General features: G+C 40.1%; 1 protein-coding gene across 1 annotated transcript in view; it reads right to left on the bottom strand.

Moving 5' to 3' along the window:
- Nucleotides 1–12,187, bottom strand: part of CAPSL (calcyphosine like) — a 49,666-nt gene extending 37,479 nt beyond the window's left edge. Inside the window, exon 1 of the mRNA XM_058564244.1 lies at nt 11,989–12,187. The gene's annotated coding sequence lies outside the window, so the exon portion shown is untranslated. The remainder of the gene's footprint in view (nt 1–11,988) is intronic.
- Between the last annotated feature and the right edge of the window lie 615 nt (nt 12,188–12,802).

Below are 12,802 nucleotides of genomic sequence, written 5' to 3'. Positions count from 1 at the left end.
ATGTTTTATAAGATAATGTTCAGCAAATTCTCTTACTTCTTTAGCCAATCCCTTCTTGCCCTTCTGTTGTCTCCAGATGGTTTACTGCTAGGGTGTCTTATTATCAGGTTAGACTTAAAATCACAACACACTGGAGCAGGCAGGTGTAATTACAGGTGATTTAAAGTCCTCCCTCCTCCTCCTCATCCACTGTACTAACAGGATGCCACTTCCCACTGTGTCCATCTTTGGTTTGTTCTTTTCTCTTTTCTTCTCCTCTTTTCCTTTTCACTTCTTATCTCTTTTTACACTTGTTCCTTAACAATAAGTTTGCCAGATAAGAAGCACTCTAGTGGCCTTGTTTAGAAAAAATACCTAAATCATGCTCTTTCGTTGTTGTACCTATGGCATCCACTCTACCCTCATCATTTCCACCTCTTCTCTGGATTCCATCATGAAGTGGTGCAAAGAACCGAAGACTAGAACTATGAAGACCTGGGTTCCACTTTCTGTTCTGCATCTTACATTCTATGTATTCTCAGGCAAATGTGCTCATTGATTTCTACAATGTCTAGAGTGGACACAGAATTTGGCCTTGCCAACTTCTCGGACTTGCCCTGGAGGTCAAGGGGTGATATTCTCTGTGGATTTTAATGAAGGTTTGTCTGGTTGAGGGGATTTCCAGCAGGGTGTGATTTTACAAGCAAGAAAAAGTCACTTGTTCAAAAACATGTCCCTTATCTCTCTTTTGGGGTTAGACGTTGTTTTCAGAAGGCCCCTGCCTATGGAGCCTGACACCTACCAAGCAGTTAGAAGGAGCTGATACTGGCAGGGATTAGATGTGCTCCCCACCTCCACCCGAGGGTATTCTGAGCATCTTCTCCATACACCATTAGCCATTTCATCCAAAAACATTCCTTCTTGCTACAGCTGACCTCCTGGTATTAAGCTGTTCATTTCACTTTCACTAATCAAAATTACTAGGGTAAACTAGTAAGCTATTAAGGAGCAACCACTTAGACAAGATGCACCAACAATCACAGGTAAATCTGCCTTTTAATTAATCAGTAGAAAAATGGGAAGCCCACTGAGGACCTTAGAGGACCAGGAGAGAGTCCAGTTCATCTTTGCATCTTCCAAAGTGTCCAGCACGGTACCTTGTACAAAAATGAAATCAATCAATGTTGGTTGAATCAAATTGTTGAACTGGATAAAATGCATTCATATTAAGAACGTTTAAAATATGAAATCTGCTTTTAAGAAATAGTTCCTTGAACTAAATAGAAGTTTGCATAAGACCACAAGTATTCCATTTACTTCCTGTCACATGGATAATTAGTTGACATTTAAATAAATAACTTAACTGACAATAGCCTGCAACTGGGATGTGATCAAGGAAACAACAGATTGACATGGGGGAATCCCATCTACAGAACATTTAGTATAGATAGGCACACAAGGAATCAAAAATTATCAGGTCTGAGGAGAGAAAAGGAAAACGGATACAGAAAAGTGAATAGAGTCTAAGAGACTTATGGGATCCCATCATACCAATTAATATAGGCATTACAGAAGTCACAGGAAAAGAGAGAGAGAAAGGAGCAGAGAGATTGAAGAAATAAAGGCACATGATGTGATATTACATGTAGACAACCCTAAAGATTCCACACACACCAAAAAAACCTATGAGAACTAATAAATAAACTTAGGAAAGTAGCGAGAAACAAAATCAGCTCACAAAAATCAATTGTGGTTCTATACGTTAATAATGAAAATTTCAAAAAGGCAATTAGAAAAACAATTCCATTTACAACAGCATCAAAAGAATAAGAGCCAGCCCTGATGGCCTAGTGGTTAAAGTTCAGCACTCACTGCTTCAGCAGCCTGGGTTCACTTCCTGGTTGTGGAACCACACCACCCATCTGTCAGTTGCCATGCTGTGGCGGTGGCTCACATAAAACTACTAGAAGGACTTGCAACTAGGATATACAACCATTCACTGGGGTTCTGGGGAGGAAAACAAAAATAGAATAAAATATTTAGAAATAAACTTAACCAAGTAGGTGAAAGATTTTACATTGAAAACTAAAAGATATTGCTGAAAGAAATTAAAGAAGACACAAATTAATGGAAAGAAATCCAGGCTTCATGGATTAGAATAATTAATTCTTTAAAGATGTCACTACTACTCAAGGTGATCTACAGATTCCATGTAACCTCTACCAATATTTTTTTGCAGAAATAGACAACTCATCCTAAAACTCATACAGAATTTCAAAAAACCCTGAGTACCAAAACAATCAAACAAAAGAGCAAGGTTGGAAGTCTCACACTTCTTGATTTCAAAACTTACTACAAAGCTACAATTATGAAAATAGTGCAGTGCTGGCATAAAGACAGATACATAGATCAATGAAATAAAATAGAGAGCCCAGAAATAAACCCTTGTATATTTGGTGAAATAACTTTTGATAAGGGTGCCAAAACCATTCATCAGGTAAAGGACAGTCTTTTCAACAATAAGGTTGGAAAACTGGATATCCACATGCAAAAGTTGAAGTTGGACCATTACATTATACCATATAGTAAATTAACTCAAAATGGATCAAAGACCTAAAGATACAAGAGAAAACTATAAAACTCTTAAAAGAAAATATAGGGAGAAATATTCATGCCATTGGACTTGGTAATAATTTCTTGAATATGACACCAAAAGCACAGGCAACAAATTAAAAAATAGGTAGACCAGGGCCGGCCCCGTGGCTTAGTGGTTAAGTGCATGCGCTCTGCTATTGGCGTCCTGGGTTCGGATCCCAGGCGCACACCAACGCATCGCTTCTCTGGCCACGCTGAGGCTGCATCCCACATACAGCAACTAGAAGGATGTGAAACTATGACATACAACTATCTACTGGGGCTTTGGGGAAAAAAGGAGGAGGATTGGCAATAAATGTTAGCTCAGAGCCAGTCTTCCTCAGCAAAAAGAGGAGGATTACCACGGATGTTAGCTCAGGGCTGATCTTCCTCACACACACAAAAAAATAGGTAGACTGGATTTCATCAAAATGAGAAACTTTTGTGCACCAAAGGACACTATCAACACAATGAAAAGGCAACCCAGGGAACGGGAAAAATATTTGCAAATCATATATCTGATATGGGATTGATATCCAGTTTACATAAAGAATTCTTACAACTCTATAAAAAAAAAACCAACATGATTCAAAATTAGGCAAAGACTTGAATAGGTATTTCTCCAAAGAAGATATATAAATGGCCAGTAAGCTTATTAAATGGTAAACATCACTAACAAGGGAAATTCTAATTAAACCGCAATGAAACACTAATTCACACTCATTAGGATGGCCAATATCAAACCTTAAAAATTAAAAAAAAAAAAACTGAGACAGAAACAGAAAATGACAAGTGTTTGTGAGGATATGGAGAAATTAGAACCCTTGTGCCTGGTGGGTGGAAATGTAGACTGGTGTAGCCACTGTGAAAAATTGTATGGCAGTTTCTCGAAAATTAAACATAGAATTATCATACAATCCAGAAATTCCATTTCTGGGTATATACCCAAAAAATTAGAAGAAGGAACTTGAACAAATATTTGTACACTACTTTTCATAGCAGCATTATTCACAATAACCAAAATTGGAAGCAACCCAAATGTTGATCAACAGATGAATGGATAAACAAATGTGGTATATACTTACAATGGAATATTACGCAGCCTTAAAAAGGAAGGAAATTCTGGGCTGGCCCCGTGGCTTAGGAGTTAAGTGTGCGTGCTCCGCTACTGGCGGCCTGGGTTCGGATCCCGGGTGCGCACCGATGCACCGCTTCTCCAGCCATGCTGAGGCCGCGTCCCACATACAGCAACTAGAAGGATGTGCAACTATGACATACAACTATCTACTGTGGATTTGGGGAAAAAAAAAAAAAGGAGGAGGATTGGCAATAGATGTTAGCTCAGAGCTGGTCTTCCTCAGCAAAAAGAGGAGGATTAGCATGGATGTTAGCTCAGGGCTGATCTTCCTCACAAAAAAAAAAAAAAGAAGGAAGGAAATTCTGACACATGCTACAACATGGATGAATCTTGAAGACATTATGCTAAAGGAAATAAGCCATCACAGAAGAACAAATATTGTATGACACCACTTATATAAGGACCTAGAGTAGTCCAATTCATAGAAACAGAAAGTGGAATAGTGATTGCCAGGGTCTGAAGGCAGGGGGAAGTGAGGAGTTACTGCTTAATGGGTATGAAGTTTCAGTTTGGGAAGATGAAAATGTTCTGGAGATGGATGGTGATAATTGTTGCCCAACAATATGAAAGTACTTAATGCCCCTGAACTGTACCCTTTTAAACTGTTAAAGTGGTAAATTTTATACTATGTATATCTGACTATAGTAAAAAAATTAGAAAAGGAGAGAAGAAAAATTGTAGAAAGCAAGCATCTATTATCTCACAGATTACAGACCTTAGCTTCCATTATTCTTCTCCTTAGTAACTTCAGTCTCAGTTCCAAGGCCTGACCCACCATCATGTCAGATAAGACCTCTGGTGTTTTGGCTTGGTTTTATTTGTGCAGTTGAGTCTTCCACTACCCTAGTCTAGCCAGAGTCAGTGAGGGAACCCAGCCTCATGGCCATCTCACTTCTACCCCCACGTATTGGTCCCCCTGTTCTCCCAATCTAGTGGGTCTTTCCTTCCCAGCTCCATTTATAAAAAATACTGCCATGAGCTCACAGCCCATCTAGCCCATGGATCATTCCCCAACTCTTTCTTCTCATTTAATGCAAGGCCAGTAAAGGAAGGGTAGACACTTTTGATGCCTGGAAAGCCCAGGCCAAACCTGGGCTCTTGCCAGCTATGAGCTAAATGGTATTGGGAAAATTATTTACGTCACCTGAACCTCTCATTTATAAAAATGGAGAAATCGCAGTTCCCTCCAGATGGTTCGATATTATACAAGATAATTTCCGGATAATAGCAACCCAGTGCCTACAGGCAACAGGCAGCCACGAATCTTAGCTCTCCTCCCTTTTGACAACTTCTAGAGCTTGGCCCAATCCCAGACCAATCAAATCAGAAAGTCTAGGTGGAGGCAAGAACCAGGGCTGCACAGGAAGGAGACATTGCAGATAATGCCTTCAGTTCTTGCTGTCAGCCCCACACAATCCTGCCCTGGTTACACCATGTCTCACTTCTAATCAAGAAATTAATAAAATTGAGAATAGAAAAGCAATAGGGAAATCAATGAAACAAAAGCTGGTTTTTTGAAAAGATCAAGGAAATTAACAAACAAAAGAGGAAGATACAAATGACTAGAATCAGAAATGAAAGAAGGAACACCATTCATGACCACAAAGAAATAAAAAGGATTATAAAGAATACTATGAACTTTAGATGCCAATAAATTAGATAATGTAGATGAAATGGACAAATTCCTAGAAAGATGTAAACTACCAAAGTTAACTCAAGAAGAAACAGACATTCTGAATAGACCTATAAAGAGTAAAGGTTGTCTCATTTAGGTAAAAACCTCTGAGAATCTCTGGCTGTATAGATAATCAAAATATAAATCAAAGTTACACATACTAAAGACACAATACACAGCCTCATTAAGACTCTTTTTATCCTCTTCAGATTTCCAGACATTACTGGTCGTGACCAAGGCACTAATCCACTTCTCAAAATGCACAATGCTAGTCTTTTGAACAGGATGTTCAGTGAAACTTTCAAATCTCTCACCAGCCTCAGGTTACATGTCTTATAACATGTCATAATGACAGGTTCAAATAGAAATAAATGAAACATGGCACATTCTGGTCATCAGTCAAATATGAAGGGAAACACTCATTCCGGCCCCAACCCCTGACCACCATAAAAACCCCAAACTACTCTCCTTTTCCTACTCTCTCAGTGTATTCCTGGGCCAACTTGGGGGTTGACTTACTATCCTCAGGAAGCCTCATTATGTTATTAATCAACTTTTTTATAGCCTCTTGTTGTGTATGTGATGCCATTAGTTTCAACATCCAAACTAATTTTGGGTGGGGAGGCAGTTCCATCCTACCTTTCAGAGTGGCTAAAACAACTTTGGAGGAAATAATGCTAATTCTACCCAAACTCTTCTAGAAAATTGAGGAGAGAACACTTCCCAATTCACTCTATGAGGCAAGTATTGCACTGATACCAATGTCAGAAAAACATGCCAAGAAAATCACAGAACAATACCCCACATGAACACAGATGTAAAACTTTAAACTAAAATTTAAGAAAACCAAATCTAAATATATATAAAGAGGAAAATATATCTTGACTAAGTGGAATTTGTTCTTAGAATACGAGGTTAGTTTAACATTTTAAAATCAATCAGTGAAATTCAACATATTAACAGAACAAATAACAAAATCATATACTGATATCAATACATGTAGCAAAATCATGAAATTAGATTTCATCAAAATTAAAAATTGTACTCATCAAAAGACACTGTTAAGAGAATGGGAAGATAAGTCATAGACTGGGAAAGAATATTTGCAAAGCTTACATCTGACGAGATACTTATATCCAAAATATACATTAAAAACTCTGAAAACTCAATAAGAAAACAAACGACCCAATTTAAAGATGGATAAACTTTGACAAACACTTCACCAGTGAAGATATATGAATGACAAATAACCACATGAAAAACTACTTATCATCATTAGTCATGAAAGTAAGGCAAATAAAATACACAGTGAAATACAACTAAACATCTACACAAGAATGGCTAAAATTAAAAACACGAACCCTGCCAAGTATTGACAAGGATGTGGTGTAAAAGGAACTTGTGTAAACTTCTAGTGAGGATGTAAAATGTTACAGGCTCTTTGGAAAACAGTTTGGCCATTTCTTGAAAAGTTAATTATATACCTATCATATGGTTCAAACATCGCACTCCTAGAAATTAATCCACAGAAAAGACAGTACATGTTCATACAAAGACTTGTACACAAATGTTCACAACAGATTTCTTTGTAATAGCTCAAAACTGGAAACACTCCTAATGTCCATCAACAGACAACTAAATAAACACATTGTGGTAATCCATATAGTAGAACACTACTCAGCAATAAAAGGCAATGAACTATTCGTACATACAATATGAATGAATCTCAAAATAATTACGCTGAGTAAAATAAACCAAAGGATAAGAGTACGTAACTTATGATCTTATTTGTATAAAATCTAGAAGATGTAATCTAACATATAGTGACATATTAGTAATTGACTGGCAATAGGAATTAGAAGGTGGAGAAGATTGCGAAAGGACATGAGAAATTTTCTGAGAGTGACAAATATATTTGTTATCTTGATTACATTGATGGTTTCACAGGTGTATGTGTATATGTCCAAGTATATCAAATTGTATATTTTAAATATGTGCAGTTAATTATGTGCTAATGTTACTTTAATAAAGTGATTTAAATAAAGAAGCTAAGGAACTTCCATGTGTGGCCATGAGGAAGTAACAGGGCTGTATTTACCTTCCTACTTTAAACAACTACAGAAGAAAACAGATCAAATACATGATAAAATGGCTTTTAGACTTTGAACACCAGGCAGTGCAGGACATGGATAGCTGGCTAGAGAGAATTTCTAGGAGACAACTCATGGAGGAGGTACCCAAATCTGGCCTGGCCATCTCCCTGAGTGGAGGAGACCAAGTTCAGATTTTTGGGGAGGATATGGCAGTTAAAATTCACGAGGCAGAATACCAGAATACCAAAAGAGAGCTGCATAGACAGAAAGCTCTGGAGTTGGAGTCTTCCTGAGAACACTTCAGGAAGGAAGTGGAGGAAACTACCCAAGGCCAGGAATGGCCACCATAAGTGGTGAGGTAGAACAATTCCCAGAGGTTACACAGGGCCTCTTTCCAAGCCGCTGCTCAGCCTTGACATTTAATGAAGATCTAAAGATAAGTTCCCCACTCAGCTTGACAAAGGTGACATTTTGATCATCCTCTGTGTAACTCCTGTAACTTTCTCTCAGTTGGTTCTGAAATTTGGAGGGAAAGGTGGTTATATTTTATTAAGCTCTACAAACACCAACAATAAGAAACTGACTTCACCTGGATGACAGCAGACTAAGATGCTGTATATTTCGCTCCCAGGGCTAAGGTGGGCACCACTTGGTAGATAAAGGGATGAGCCCACGTGTCTAATCAAGAGCCTGAATTCAAAAATAGAGCTTCCTTATATTAGCTGCTGATCTGTTCTCCTACCCACACACCCAAAGAAAGCAGAACTAACTGGCTGAAAGGAGTGAGAATCATCTGGTCAGAGAGGGTTCCTCCAGGCACATACTGGCTTGAGCATTTGTAAGCCAGCCCCTGAGGATCAATGATGTAACTGGACAGTCCCCTCAAAACAAAGAGGACCTGTCACTTGGGGAACATCCACCTGGTAGACAGAGAGGAACAGGAAGTGTCTTAGGGAAAGGAAATAGTCAGAACTTTAGAACAATTAAGCCCTATTTAAGGTGGCATCTTATACTTGTGATTTCAGTTATTAATTGGGACAATACTACATGTAAGTGTTAGAAATGTTTGCTACTTCAGTATCTCTGAAGTCATTTATTTATTACAATTATAAATAAAAATCACTGTAGGGAAGTTATTCAAGCAGGTAGTAAACACAGGTTCAAATGTTTCAATACACTGAGTTTTGAATCAGGCCAGCAAAAAACCCCCAATCATGTGTTTTTCCTATTTGCAGACGTCTACCCGAGTCTACTGCTGAAGAGAAAAGTGAATATTCCATTTTGAAACATCAGAAATTTCCATTGATAGGTGAATGTTGAAAGAAACTCTGGACTATTAAAACTTGAACCCCAGGATAAAACTAGGGGAATCCATGAGTCCCCTGAATTGTTTGTGGATTTTGGTGTGTGTGTGTTTGTTAGAGAGATTATAGCTTTCAGCAGTTTCTCAAAGCCATGGGAACCACCAAAATGAAATGATCGTGTACTACAAGACTGACAGTCAAGGCAGATACAAAAGGATATGTATAGAAAAGATATTCAGTGAACAGTATAGAACCCAACCTAGAAGGTGACTAAAACTTTTAAAACAGTCTGAACAATAACAAAGCCCAAAGTTCATCTTCAGAATTTTATAATTGCTTAGACCTTTTGTTCATCAGAGATGCTTAATTTTGGAATTTTTTAAAAATTAAAGCTTTAGCAACTCTGATTGAGAAACCCAGAGCTTAAAGTCCTAGATCCATCCAACTCCATTATTAGCCTGCTATGTGACCTTCAACAAATCACTTAAGTTCTCTGCGCCTCTGTGTCTGTCAACAGAGAAGAGTTGACAAGGCTGATGAGTTTCATTTTAGCTAAAATTATTTGGATTCAGTGACTCAAGAACTTCTGACATCATTATGCACAACTCATGGGCAGCCACTGATTTTTCAAGAATACAAGGTCATCTCAATAATAGATTTTGATCCTAGTACATTAATAAAAGACATCCTGAGAAAGTTTTCTTAAATTTCAGGTCTCATAACAGGAGCAGAAAGCAAGCTATGAACTAGGAAGAACAGCTCTCCTTACATGATAGAGGTCTTAAATATGGTTGAACAATTCTGTTCAATATAAATTTAAGCCACACTACAGAGTAGTGTTTATCAAAATTGTCAACAATAATGTATGGTGGCTTGCCTGAAATGAAGTGACACCCAGATAAGGAGGTAAAATATGGAGGTATGTCATGTGGAGGCCAGGTTTACAGAGCCTAATAAGATATCCAGCACTTAACACATGCACACACACACACATTTTTTCCATTCTCTCAGTACACTTAGATTCAAAAAGATTTTGTGCTAAGCAGTGCTATACAAAAGACGTGATCTTTCTTTGCCTGGGATAGAAGAATTCAATAATTATGAAAAAACATACTTAGGATTAAAACATCTCCTCCATAATGAAGCTTGGTGACATTATGACCATGATCTTGAAGAATCTGGGACTCCCGGTCCAGCAGTGGATAATGGCTTCCATCTAGGAACAATACAAGATCACAGCTTTGTAAAGATGAGAATAGAAGGTCTGAAATTGATATGAAGAGATGGGGAAATCCAGGATAAGGCAACAGAAAGTTGATGGTAAGTAGAGGAAGATGAGTTTCTTCCGTCCCTCTTCTCACTTTGGGTAAGCCCCAGCCCAGATACCTACATCCCATCTGCCCAAATGCTTGACCTGTGGCAATTCTCCATCAAAGATTCCCTCTTGTGACTTGTGGTCTCCCTGTCAATGTGATGTGCTTCTTGGTGCTTAGGTCTTAGGGAGTTCCTGATCCTAAGGCACATCTTGCATTTGTAGCTGGGGCCTTTTCAGACACCCCTAATGTCTTATCTAAGACGATGTCTCATCATGGAACATTTTTCTTGAATCTATCGCTCTCAGCAGCAGAGAAAGCCAATTCAGGAGGGAAGGAATTAGAATTTGCCAAAGTTGTGATGTGAGAGTTGTTTGGGAGATGAGGGTCCCATGATGGTTGAGTCAGTGGAGAGGAGTGTAGAACTGCAGAAATAGTTTGTATCTGTGGAAATTACTCTAGTCTTTTATATCCATACTTGTGTTGCCTGAGATAGCACAGATTATATAAACACAAATCCCCTATCCCCTCAGACTGTCTGCTCTGGCTCACATTTACCTCATGGAAGAAATGGTGCTGGGGAGAAGGGATCCCCTCAGATGCAGCCATTCATGTGTGTCATCGTGAGCCAGAGGGCATTCCGGAGAAGTGGAACTTCCAGCACGTCACAACCATATCAACTCCCTCTTGGTGCCTGAGGCAGAACAGCATACTTTCGAGAAAGGAGGAAGTTGTTTTCCTCCATTGCCTCTAATTATCACTAAAAAAAAAAAAAGTTTAAAGTGGAGTACAGAGTTTTTAAAATACTAATTTTTAGAAATCTTCACTGTAAAGAGTGAAACAGTGGAAGCTGTGGGAGAGGACAGTTTTGAGGTAAGAACCATCCTCTTCCACAGATTCTGTTCGGGAGGAGTGGAGTGCTTTTGCAAAAGAGACCTCATTTCCCTGACTCTCAGGTTCCCTCTCAGGAAAGAAAGGGGAGACCTAATTAGATAAACTCTATGGTTCCTTCTAGCTCTGGGACCCCCAGATTCTTGGAGATCTAAAAGTCATCTAGGGACCCCAGTATCCTTTCAGGATGGGTCAAATAAAATTCTTGGGGAAGGCTATCCTATGATGACTCCTTATTCTGATAAATGTTTCCCATTAGTCTTCTGTTACCTTTGAGCAAAAGTAAAGGAAATGAACCTGGGTCCACAATATGCGGAATTAACTGCTTTATTGTCCTTCAAAAACTTCCAGCAGCACAGGTGAAAGAAAGAGGGGCTCCCAAGGACTCAGTTGCCCTGGGGTCCTCTCCTCTGCCAGGTGAGTTCTCCAGATTTCCTATTACTGAAATATTCCCAATTTGTGCTGCTGCCCCCAGGAGCACCTGTTCCCGGACCTGAAACTGATTTCATCTTCCACTTTCTACAGGTGACCACTGCGCCCCACAGCCCTGCACTTCCCCCCACACCTTCCCCCCCCACCCTCCCCCCCACCTCTGTCAGAAGTTTAGAGGGAGGATCTGAATGTCCAGCCCACACCCTGGAGGAGCGGGCTCAGGTTTCAATCTCAGCACTGGATCTAAACTTCTGGCCCCAGCCGTGCACAATGGGAAGCATATCTAGAGCAGATTAAAAGAGAGGAAAGGAAATTGCTGTTTTCTCTAGAATTAACTTCTCCACCTGGCGGTAGAGTGCCTCTCTGCCCCACAGTCCCTGGGCGCCTTTCCCTCCTCCAGCCTGGGATACAAACCTGCCCAGTCTGGAAAATCACATGGAATGACACTCTGATCTAGGACTGTTTGCAGGAGGCCTGGCACTGGTGCCTGAGGTGCGCCTATCTCTGGAATCTTTGGTCAAGCACTCACCTAGGGAGGACGAAGTCAGGATTTCCACCGCCTCTGAAAACAAGAGCCCAGGCAGAACAAAGCACAAGAGAGGTGGCGCCCGCTGCACAGCATGCTCACTCTTGCACTGCGTGCCCTGCGCCCTAGACTCCGCAAAGGGACCTGTGTGCACCCCAGGCACGTGGTGCGCAGGCACTGAAGGATTGGCGCTGGCTGGGAGCTTGGGAGATGGTAGCAGATGGATCCTGCCTGTCTCTCTTCTCTCTGTCCCCTCTTGCCCTTCTGCCCCTCCTTCCTAGGTTCCTGCTCCATTGGATATTCTGCCCTCACCCTCCTACCCATGGGCAGTGGGAGGAGGGGTTAGTGAGCCGATCCTTAACCCCTCTCTGTCCAGGTAATCACCACATTCTCCACACAGAAAATACTCTGAACCAGGAATGGTAGAAAACTTAGGCAAGCATGTTGGTGATAGCTCCACCTCAAAGTAACTGGAACTATCTCAGTTTTATGGACCCTTCCCGAACTTATGGTACTCCTCCTCCAGTCTAACTGATCTAATTACCTCACACCACCATCCCCACACCCCTTTTCCCCAGGCACCTGCTTAAAAATCGCTTCTAGTGTCCCAAGCTCAAGGGACACTACTCCCTGGATATAGTGTCTACTCCTTGGGAGTGGTTTGTTTCTACTCTCTGGAAGCAATGTCCCAGAGGAAATCAACCTACCATCCCTGGATTCTATCTGTAAGGCCCTCTTTTATTTCTTTTTTTACCTGTTATTATTTTGTTGAGGGCACATTGGTTTATCACGTTATATAAATTTCATTGTATTTTGA

This window comes from Diceros bicornis, chromosome 20, assembly GCF_020826845.1.
Source record: "Diceros bicornis minor isolate mBicDic1 chromosome 20, mDicBic1.mat.cur, whole genome shotgun sequence".
NCBI classification, from domain to species: Eukaryota; Metazoa; Chordata; class Mammalia; order Perissodactyla; family Rhinocerotidae; genus Diceros; species Diceros bicornis.
The sequence above is the reverse complement of the archived record's forward strand: the minus strand, read 5'-3'. Positions and strand labels throughout refer to the sequence as shown.